Source organism: Drosophila subpulchrella, unplaced genomic scaffold (assembly GCF_014743375.2).
Source record: "Drosophila subpulchrella strain 33 F10 #4 breed RU33 unplaced genomic scaffold, RU_Dsub_v1.1 Primary Assembly Seq392, whole genome shotgun sequence".
NCBI lineage: Eukaryota > Metazoa > Arthropoda > Insecta > Diptera > Drosophilidae > Drosophila > Drosophila subpulchrella.
Window position 1 is genome coordinate 22,484 of NW_023665614.1, and position 12,517 is coordinate 35,000.

At 32.8% G+C, this 12,517-nt stretch overlaps 2 non-coding genes across 2 annotated transcripts in view; both read left to right on the forward strand.

Moving 5' to 3' along the window:
- The first annotated feature begins 149 nt into the window (after nucleotides 1–149).
- Nucleotides 150–4,120, forward strand: LOC119562120. The gene has a single exon (XR_005221693.1). It is a non-coding gene; the product is annotated as a large subunit ribosomal RNA (ribosomal RNA).
- An 8,392-nt stretch (nucleotides 4,121–12,512) lies between these two features.
- Nucleotides 12,513–12,517, forward strand: part of LOC119562117 — a 1,995-nt gene continuing 1,990 nt past the window's right edge. The window contains exon 1 of the ribosomal RNA XR_005221690.1: nucleotides 12,513–12,517. This exon is cut by the window's right edge and continues 1,990 nt beyond it. This is a non-coding gene — a ribosomal RNA (small subunit ribosomal RNA).

Sequence of the window (12,517 nt, forward strand, 5' to 3'; positions counted from 1 at the left end):
TAGTAAATAGAAAGCCGTTGACAATATTATTATTCTTCGTTGATTCGTTAGACCAAACAAATGCCATACAAATATATAAAATATATAACGAATTTAATAAAATGTTTTATCATTATATATAAAGAATTAATTGCAAAAAAAGTTATACACAACCTCAACTCATATGGGACTACCCCCTGAATTTAAGCATATTAATTAGGGGAGGAAAAGAAACTAACCAGGATTTTCTTAGTAGCGGCGAGCGAAAAGAAATCAGTTCAGCACTAAGTCACTTTGTCTATATGGCAAATGTGAGATGCAGTGTATGGAGCGTCAATATTCTAGTATGAGAAATTAACGATTTAAGTCCTTCTTAAATGAGGCCATTTACCCATAGAGGGTGCCAGGCCCGTATAACGTTAATGATTACTAGATGATGTTTCCAAAGAGTCGTGTTGCTTGATAGTGCAGCACTAAGTGGGTGGTAAACTCCATCTAAAACTAAATATAACCATGAGACCGATAGTAAACAAGTACCGTGAGGGAAAGTTGAAAAGAACTCTGAATAGAGAGTTAAACAGTACGTGAAACTGCTTAGAGGTTAAGCCCGATGAACCTGAATATCCGTTATGGAAAATTCATCATTAAAATTGTAATATTTAAACAATATTATGATAATAGTGTGCATTTTTTCCATATAAGGACATTGTAATCTATTAGCATACAAAATTTATCATAAAATATAACTTATAGTTTATTCAAATTAATTTGCTTGCATTTTAACACAGAATAAATGTTATTAATTTGATAAAGTGCTGATAGATTTATATGAATACAGTGCGTTAATTTTTCGGAATTATATAATGGCATAATTATCATTGATTTTTGTGTTTATTATATGCACTTGTATGATTAACAATGCGAAAGATTCAGGATACCTTCGGGACCCGTCTTGAAACACGGACCAAGGAGTCTAACATATGTGCAAGTTATTGGGATATAAACCTAATAGCGTAATTAACTTGACTAATAATGGGATTAGTTTTTTAACTATTTATAGCTAATTAACACAATCCCGGGGCGTTCTATATAGTTATGTATAATGATATTTATATTATTTATGCCTCTAACTGGAACGTACCTTGAGCATATATGCTGTGACCCGAAAGATGGTGAACTATACTTGATCAGGTTGAAGTCAGGGGAAACCCTGATGGAAGACCGAAACAGTTCTGACGTGCAAATCGATTGTCAGAATTGAGTATAGGGGCGAAAGACCAATCGAACCATCTAGTAGCTGGTTCCTTCCGAAGTTTCCCTCAGGATAGCTGGTGCATTTTAATGTTATATAAAATAATCTTATCTGGTAAAGCGAATGATTAGAGGCCTTAGGGTCGAAACGATCTTAACCTATTCTCAAACTTTAAATGGGTAAGAACCTTAACTTTCTTGATATGAAGTTCAAGGTTATGATATAATGTGCCCAGTGGGCCACTTTTGGTAAGCAGAACTGGCGCTGTGGGATGAACCAAACGTAATGTTACGGTGCCCAAATTAACAACTCATGCAGATACCATGAAAGGCGTTGGTTGCTTAAAACAGCAGGACGGTGATCATGGAAGTCGAAATCCGCTAAGGAGTGTGTAACAACTCACCTGCCGAAGCAACTAGCCCTTAAAATGGATGGCGCTTAAGTTGTATACCTATACATTACCGCTAAAGTAGATGATTTATATTACTTGTGATATAAATTTTGAAACTTTAGTGAGTAGGAAGGTACAATGGTATGCGTAGAAGTGTTTGGCGTAAGCCTGCATGGAGCTGCCATTGGTACAGATCTTGGTGGTAGTAGCAAATAATCGAATGAGACCTTGGAGGACTGAAGTGGAGAAGGGTTTCGTGTGAACAGTGGTTGATCACGAGTTAGTCGGTCCTAAGTTCAAGGCGAAAGCCGAAAATTTTCAAGTAAAACACAAATGCCATACAAATATAATTATATTATATAAATCAAGCTAATTAATATACTTGAATAATTTTGAACGAAAGGGAATACGGTTCCAATTCCGTAACCTGTTGAGTATCCGTTTGTTATTAAATATGGGCCTCGTGCTCATCCTGGCAACAGGAACGACCATAAAGAAGCCGTCGAGAGATATCGGAAGAGTTTTCTTTTCTGTTTTATAGCCGTACTACCATGGAAGTCTTTCGCAGAGAGATATGGTAGATGGGCTAGAAGAGCATGACATATACTGTTGTGTCGATATTTTCTCCTCGGACCTTGAAAATTTATGGTGGGGACACGCAAACTTCTCAACAGGCCGTACCAATATCCGCAGCTGGTCTCCAAGGTGAAGAGTCTCTAGTCGATAGAATAATGTAGGTAAGGGAAGTCGGCAAATTAGATCCGTAACTTCGGGATAAGGATTGGCTCTGAAGATTGAGATAGTCGGGCTTGATTGGGAAACAATAACATGGTTTATGTGCTCGTTCTGGGTAAATAGAGTGTCTGGCATTTATGTTGGTCACTTGTTCCCCGGATAGTTTAGTTACGTAGCCAATTGTGGAACTTTCTTGCTAAAATTTTTAAGAATACTAATTGGGTTAAACCAATTAGTTCTTATTAATTATAACGATTATCAATTAACAATCAATTCAGAACTGGCACGGACTTGGGGAATCCGACTGTCTAATTAAAACAAAGCATTGTGATGGCCCTAGCGGGTGTTGACACAATGTGATTTCTGCCCAGTGCTCTGAATGTCAAAGTGAAGAAATTCAAGTAAGCGCGGGTCAACGGCGGGAGTAACTATGACTCTCTTAAGGTAGCCAAATGCCTCGTCATCTAATTAGTGACGCGCATGAATGGATTAACGAGATTCCTACTGTCCCTATCTACTATCTAGCGAAACCACAGCCAAGGGAACGGGCTTGGAATAATTAGCGGGGAAAGAAGACCCTTTTGAGCTTGACTCTAATCTGGCAGTGTAAGGAGACATAAGAGGTGTAGAATAAGTGGGAGATATTAGACTTCGGTTTGGTATCGCCAATGAAATACCACTACTCTTATTGTTTCCTTACTTACTTGATTAAATGGAACGTGTATCATTTCCTAGCCATTATACGGATATATTTATTATATCTTATGGTATTGGGTTTTGATGCAAGCTTCTTGATCAAAGTATCACGAGTTTGTTATATAATCGCAAACAAATTCTTTAATAAAACGGTGCATTTATGTATTTTTGATTTGAAAATTTGGTATAACTCCAATTACTCAGGTATGATCCAATTCAAGGACATTGCCAGGTAGGGAGTTTGACTGGGGCGGTACATCTCTCAAATAATAACGGAGGTGTCCCAAGGCCAGCTCAGTGCGGACAGAAACCACACATAGAGCAAAAGGGCAAATGCTGACTTGATCTCGGTGTTCAGTACACACAGGGACAGCAAAAGCTCGGCCTATCGATCCTTTTGGTTTAAAGAGTTTTTAACAAGAGGTGTCAGAAAAGTTACCATAGGGATAACTGGCTTGTGGCGGCCAAGCGTTCATAGCGACGTCGCTTTTTGATCCTTCGATGTCGGCTCTTCCTATCATTGTGAAGCAAAATTCACCAAGCGTTGGATTGTTCACCCATGCAAGGGAACGTGAGCTGGGTTTAGACCGTCGTGAGACAGGTTAGTTTTACCCTACTAATGACAAAACGTTGTTGCGACAGCATTCCTGCGTAGTACGAGAGGAACCGCAGGTACGGACCAATGGCACAATACTTGTTCGAGCGAACAGTGGTATGACGCTACGTCCGTTGGATTATGCCTGAACGCCTCTAAGGTCGTATCCGTGCTGGACTGCAATGATAAATAAGGGGCAATTTGCATTGTATGGCTTCTAAACCATTTAAAGTTTATAATTTACTTTATAAACGACAATGGATGTGATGCCAATGTAATTTGTAACATAGTAAATTGGGAGGATCTTTGATCACCTGATGCCGCGCTAGTTACATATAAAAGCATTATTTAATACAATGACAAAGCCTAGAATCAATTGTAAACGACTTTTGTAACAGGCAAGGTGTTGTAAGTGGTTGAGCAGCTGCCATACTGCGATCCACTGAAGCTTATCCTTTGCTTGATGATTCGATAATAAAGATGTTGCAAGCGGGCATAATCATTATGCTTGCTTGCAGCATCGCACGCCACTTTGTTTGTGGTGTGTAAGGTAGGGAAGAAGAAATATAAAAGACCTAAATTGGAAACATCAATATATAAGTAAATATTGAACAAACAAAATGTATCGTCATCTTATTAGTGACGCGATGATAAAGTGGCAAACATATTCCATGTATAAATATTCCTATGGTATTAAAATTCAAGTAAAGAGGACATATATAAAAGTTTGTATATATGGTTCATTCAATGGTAGCAGCGGTTGGTTGGTTGGTGTCTGCTCCTCTTATTGTTCAAAACTTATGTTATGGTAGCAAGTCTATATCGTCATATTATTAGTGACGCGAAAAAGTAGTGGCAAAACATATTCCATGTATAAATAAATATTCCTATGGTATTGAAATTCAAGTAAAGAGGCCATTCAAGTAAAGAGGACTTATATAAATATAAGTATATATAATGGTAGCAGCGCGGTTGGTTGGTTGGTGTGTCTGCTCCTCTTATTGTTCAAAACTTATGTTATGGTAGCAAGACTGTATCGTCATATTATTAGTGACGCGAAAAAGTAGTGGCAAAACATATTCCATGTATAAATATTCCTATGGTATTGAAATTCAACTAAAGAGGACATATAAAATTACTATCAATGGTAGCAGTGGTTGGTTGGTTGGTGGTTGGTTGGCGGCTGCTCCTATTATTGTTCAAGACTTATGTTATGGTAGCAAGTCTGTATCGTCATATTAATTATTAGTGACGCGAAAAAGTAGTGGAAATCATATTCCATGTATAAATAGATTCCTATGGTAATGAAATTTTCAAGTAAAGAGAGGACCATTCAAGTAAGAGGACATATAAAAAGTAAGTATATGTTCCTCCAATGGTAGCAGTGGTTGGTTGGTTGGCGGCTGATCCTCTTATTGTTCAAAACTTATTTTATCAATATGAGTTTGGCAATACAATAAAGAAGACCAATCTAATCCATATAAAACTAAATGTATTATATGGATATGCTTAGGAAACCCATATATTCATAAAAAAAAATTATGTATAGAAAATTATACATATATCTTTTATATAAATGAATCGTATGGATATCGCCTTATGGTAGGTATAATAACTTTTTAAGGCATAATAATGTATAATATAGAAAATATACATTGAAATATAAATGCATTTTTATAGATATGGCGGCATATAAGTGCCATATACACAAGAATAAATAATAGAATTTACCAATATATAATTAAAATGAGATATATAAACCTAGTGAGGGGCTGCACTAGTATATGAATCGTATGGATATGGCTTATAGGTATAATACCTATAAGGCATAATAATGTATAATATAATAAATATAAATTAAGATATGAATGAATTATATAAATATGGCATAGAAATGCCATATACATACATAAGAATAAATGGTAGAATTTACCCATATATCACTGAAACACGATATATAAACCTAATGATAGCTGGCACTAGTACTGTAAACATGCACGCAATAGTGCGTGGGGTAAAAAACTACTATAGGGAGGTGGTCGTTGGCGGGCCCCTCCTCGTATTGGTCAAAACTTATGTTATGCATATGAATTTGTCAATACTATATAGAACGCCAAGCATATCCATATAAACTATGGATATGCATAGAAATCCATACAAAAGTAAAAAAAAATTATGTATAGAAAAATATACATATATTTATATAAGTGAATCGTATGGATATGGCTTATAGGTATAATACCTATAAGGCATAATAATGTATAACAAGTAAATATACATTGAAATGTGAATGCATTGTATGGATATGGCATATAAATGCCATATATATAGAAATAAATTGTATATCAATGATATAACAATTATAAACCTAGTGAGGGGCGGCACTAGTGAATGAATCGTATGGATATGGCTTATAGGTATAATACCTATAAGGCATAATAATGTATAATATAATAAATATACATTAAGATATGAATGGATTGTATAAATATGGCATAGAAATGCCATATACATAAGAATAAATGGTAGAATTTACCCATATATCACTGAAACACGATATATAAACCTAGTGATAGCTGGCACTAGTACTGTAAACAGGCACGCAATAGTGCGTGGGGTAAAAAACTACTATAGGGAGGTGGTCGTTGGCGGGCCCCTCCTCGTATTGGTCAAAACTTATGTTATGCATATGAATTTGTCAATACTATATAGAACGCCAAGCATATCCATATAAACTATGGATATGCATAGAAATCCATACAAAAGTAAAAAAAAATTATGTATAGAAAAATATACATATATTTATATAAGTGAATCGTATGGATATGGCTTATAGGTATAATACCTATAAGGCATAATAATGTATAACAAGTAAATATACATTGAAATGTGAATGCATTGTATGGATATGGCATATAAATGCCATATATATAGAAATAAATTGTATATCAATGATATAACAATTATAAACCTAGTGAGGGGCGGCACTAGTGAATGAATCGTATGGATATGGCTTATAGGTATAATACCTATAAGGCATAATAATGTATAATATAATAAATATACATTAAGATATGAATGGATTGTATAAATATGGCATAGAAATGCCATATACATAAGAATAAATGGTAGAATTTACCCATATATCACTGAAACACGATATATAAACCTAGTGATAGCTGGCACTAGTACTGTAAACAGGCACGCAATAGTGCGTGGGGTAAAAAACTACTATAGGGAGGTGGTCGTTGGCGGGCCCCTCCTCGTATTGGTCAAAACTTATGTTATGCATATGAATTTGTCAATACTATATAGAACGCCAAGCATATCCATATAAACTATGGATATGCATAGAAAACCATACAAAAGTAAAAAAAAATTATGTATAGAAAAATATACATATATTTATATAAGTGAATCGTATGGATATGGCTTATAGGTATAATACCTATAAGGCATAATAATGTATAACAAGTAAATATACATTGAAATGTGAATGCATTGTATGGATATGGCATATAAATGCCATATATATAGAAATAAATTGTATATCAATGATATAACAATTATAAACCTAGTGAGGGGCGGCACTAGTGAATGAATCGTATGGATATGGCTTATAGGTATAATACCTATAAGGCATAATAATGTATAATATAATAAATATACATTAAGATATGAATGGATTGTATAAATATGGCATAGAAATGCCATATACATAAGAATAAATGGTAGAATTTACCCATATATCACTGAAACACGATATATAAACCTAGTGATAGCTGGCACTAGTACTGTAAACAGGCACGCAATAGTGCGTGGGGTAAAAAACTACTATAGGGAGGTGGTCGTTGGCGGGCCCCTCCTCGTATTGGTCAAAACTTATGTTATGCATATGAATTTGTCAATACTATATAGAACGCCAAGCATATCCATATAAACTATGGATATGCATAGAAATCCATACAAAAGTAAAAAAAAATTATGTATAGAAAAATATACATATATTTATATAAGTGAATCGTATGGATATGGCTTATAGGTATAATACCTATAAGGCATAATAATGTATAACAAGTAAATATACATTGAAATGTGAATGCATTGTATGGATATGGCATATAAATGCCATATATATAGAAATAAATTGTATATCAATGATATAACAATTATAAACCTAGTGAGGGGCGGCACTAGTGAATGAATCGTATGGATATGGCTTATAGGTATAATACCTATAAGGCATAATAATGTATAATATAATAAATATACATTAAGATATGAATGGATTGTATAAATATGGCATAGAAATGCCATATACATAAGAATAAATGGTAGAATTTACCCATATATCACTGAAACACGATATATAAACCTAGTGATAGCTGGCACTAGTACTGTAAACAGGCACGCAATAGTGCGTGGGGTAAAAAACTACTATAGGGAGGTGGTCGTTGGCGGGCCCCTCCTCGTATTGGTCAAAACTTATGTTATGCATATGAATTTGTCAATACTATATAGAACGCCAAGCATATCCATATAAACTATGGATATGCATAGAAATCCATACAAAAGTAAAAAAAAATTATGTATAGAAAAATATACATATATTTATATAAGTGAATCGTATGGATATGGCTTATAGGTATAATACCTATAAGGCATAATAATGTATAACAAGTAAATATACATTGAAATGTGAATGCATTGTATGGATATGGCATATAAATGCCATATATATAGAAATAAATTGTATATCAATGATATAACAATTATAAACCTAGTGAGGGGCGGCACTAGTGAATGAATCGTATGGATATGGCTTATAGGTATAATACCTATAAGGCATAATAATGTATAATATAATAAATATACATTAAGATATGAATGGATTGTATAAATATGGCATAGAAATGCCATATACATAAGAATAAATGGTAGAATTTACCCATATATCACTGAAACACGATATATAAACCTAGTGATAGCTGGCACTAGTACTGTAAACAGGCACGCAATAGTGCGTGGGGTAAAAAACTACTATAGGGAGGTGGTCGTTGGCGGGCCCCTCCTCGTATTGGTCAAAACTTATGTTATGCATATGAATTTGTCAATACTATATAGAACGCCAAGCATATCCATATAAACTATGGATATGCATAGAAAACCATACAAAAGTAAAAAAAAATTATGTATAGAAAAATATACATATATTTATATAAGTGAATCGTATGGATATGGCTTATAGGTATAATACCTATAAGGCATAATAATGTATAACAAGTAAATATACATTGAAATGTGAATGCATTGTATGGATATGGCATATAAATGCCATATATATAGAAATAAATTGTATATCAATGATATAACAATTATAAACCTAGTGAGGGGCGGCACTAGTGAATGAATCGTATGGATATGGCTTATAGGTATAATACCTATAAGGCATAATAATGTATAATATAATAAATATACATTAAGATATGAATGGATTGTATAAATATGGCATAGAAATGCCATATACATAAGAATAAATGGTAGAATTTACCCATATATCACTGAAACACGATATATAAACCTAGTGATAGCTGGCACTAGTACTGTAAACAGGCACGCAATAGTGCGTGGGGTAAAAAACTACTATAGGGAGGTGGTCGTTGGCGGGCCCCTCCTCGTATTGGTCAAAACTTATGTTATGCATATGAATTTGTCAATACTATATAGAACGCCAAGCATATCCATATAAACTATGGATATGCATAGAAAACCATACAAAAGTAAAAAAAAATTATGTATAGAAAAATATACATATATTTATATAAGTGAATCGTATGGATATGGCTTATAGGTATAATACCTATAAGGCATAATAATGTATAACAAGTAAATATACATTGAAATGTGAATGCATTGTATGGATATGGCATATAAATGCCATATATATAGAAATAAATTGTATATCAATGATATAACAATTATAAACCTAGTGAGGGGCGGCACTAGTGAATGAATCGTATGGATATGGCTTATAGGTATAATACCTATAAGGCATAATAATGTATAATATAATAAATATACATTAAGATATGAATGGATTGTATAAATATGGCATAGAAATGCCATATACATAAGAATAAATGGTAGAATTTACCCATATATCACTGAAACACGATATATAAACCTAGTGATAGCTGGCACTAGTACTGTAAACAGGCACGCAATAGTGCGTGGGGTAAAAAACTACTATAGGGAGGTGGTCGTTGGCGGGCCCCTCCTCGTATTGGTCAAAACTTATGTTATGCATATGAATTTGTCAATACTATATAGAACGCCAAGCATATCCATATAAACTATGGATATGCATAGAAATCCATACAAAAGTAAAAAAAAATTATGTATAGAAAAATATACATATATTTATATAAGTGAATCGTATGGATATGGCTTATAGGTATAATACCTATAAGGCATAATAATGTATAACAAGTAAATATACATTGAAATGTGAATGCATTGTATGGATATGGCATATAAATGCCATATATATAGAAATAAATTGTATATCAATGATATAACAATTATAAACCTAGTGAGGGGCGGCACTAGTGAATGAATCGTATGGATATGGCTTATAGGTATAATACCTATAAGGCATAATAATGTATAATATAATAAATATACATTAAGATATGAATGGATTGTATAAATATGGCATAGAAATGCCATATACATAAGAATAAATGGTAGAATTTACCCATATATCACTGAAACACGATATATAAACCTAGTGATAGCTGGCACTAGTACTGTAAACAGGCACGCAATAGTGCGTGGGGTAAAAAACTACTATAGGGAGGTGGTCGTTGGCGGGCCCCTCCTCGTATTGGTCAAAACTTATGTTATGCATATGAATTTGTCAATACTATATAGAACGCCAAGCATATCCATATAAACTATGGATATGCATAGAAATCCATACAAAAATAAAAAAAAATTATGTATAGAAAAATATACATATATTTATATAAGTGAATCGTATGGATATGGCTTATAGGTATAATACCTATAAGGCATAATAATGTATAACAAGTAAATATACATTGAAATGTGAATGCATTGTATGGATATGGCATATAAATGCCATATATATAGAAATAAATTGTATATCAATGATATAACAATTATAAACCTAGTGAGGGGCGGCACTAGTGAATGAATCGTATGGATATGGCTTATAGGTATAATACCTATAAGGCATAATAATGTATAATATAATAAATATACATTAAGATATGAATGGATTGTATAAATATGGCATAGAAATGCCATATACATAAGAATAAATGGTAGAATTTACCCATATATCACTGAAACATGATATATAAACCTAGTGATAGCTGGCACTAGTACTGTAAACAGGCACGCAGTAGTGCGTGGGGTAAAAAACTACTATAGGGAGGTGGTCGTTGGCGGGCCCCTCCTCGTATTGGTCAAAACTTATGTTATGCGTAAACATATGATTTTGTCAATACTATAAAGAAAACTTGTTTTGTACATACAAAACTAAATGAATTATATGGATATTGAAAAATAAATGGCATTATATCCATATAATGAAAATATACTTGTATTCTCTTATTATAAGAGAGAATACCGTATAGTTGGTTGGCAAAGACAATTGAAAATACCCGAATTGCAGATGATGGGTTCAAAAACTACTATAGGGTGGTGTAGCAAATAATATGAAGATGATATATCCATATAATGGATATACACTAGTATTCTCTTATTATAATAGAGAATACCATATAAATGGTTGGCAAAGACAATTGAAAATACCCGAATTGAAGTTGACGGGTTCAAAAACTATTATAGGGTGATGTAGCAAATAAAATAATGAAGATATATCCATATAATGGAATTATATGTGTATTCTCTTATTATATGAGAGAGTACCAAACGGTTGATTGGCAAAGACAATTGAAAATACCCGAATTAAAGATATTGGGTCCAAAAACTACTATAGGATGGTCAATGGGCCGGCCATCTACTATTGACGTGACAAAATACTGTCTGTCGGTAGAGAAGATATTAATCCGTCAAATTTGTTTCTTTATTCATTTATGAATATGAGACTTGGCTCCACGGTTAATATTTTAAGCCCAAAGATAATAATGTTGAAACAAAGGCCAAGGTTTCTATTATACATAGAATAACAAATTGTTTCCGAACTTTATCGTTAATCCAAATAAATAATTACAATTGAGGCAGGCTAATAATGATATATATTTTGTATTGATAATCTTGATATATATGTATATTGGTCTGCCATTATCACATACTGAGTTATGTGATAATTCCCTGCGGGGATAAATTAAAAGAGGTGTCCCTATATTAAAAGAAAATAATATATATATATATTATTTTTTCTAACGTACATATCATATATGCGCTCGGTTTTATATTATATATTACCAAAGAGTCTTATATGAATATATACAGATAAATTTTAAATTTATCATCAAAATACAAATGATTTAATTCAATATTTTATATTGGTTAAACAAAAATTGTACATGTGTGGATACAATAATGACGTATGTCGAACAAAAAAGATATTTTAGAATGAAATATGCAAATATAAAGAAAATTATTACGTATTACGAAAAAAAATATTGTGTTTTTAACATCAATAATTAAAAAACTTGTTATTATTAGTGGCGGAACAAGTATATATTGTGAAAACAACAAACGTATACGAATGCTATATAAAAATGGCCGTATTCGATAGAAAACAATCTATAAAATTTATATTGCTAATTTCTATTCAAAAATATGAATGAAATATGAATAAAAACATTATTCT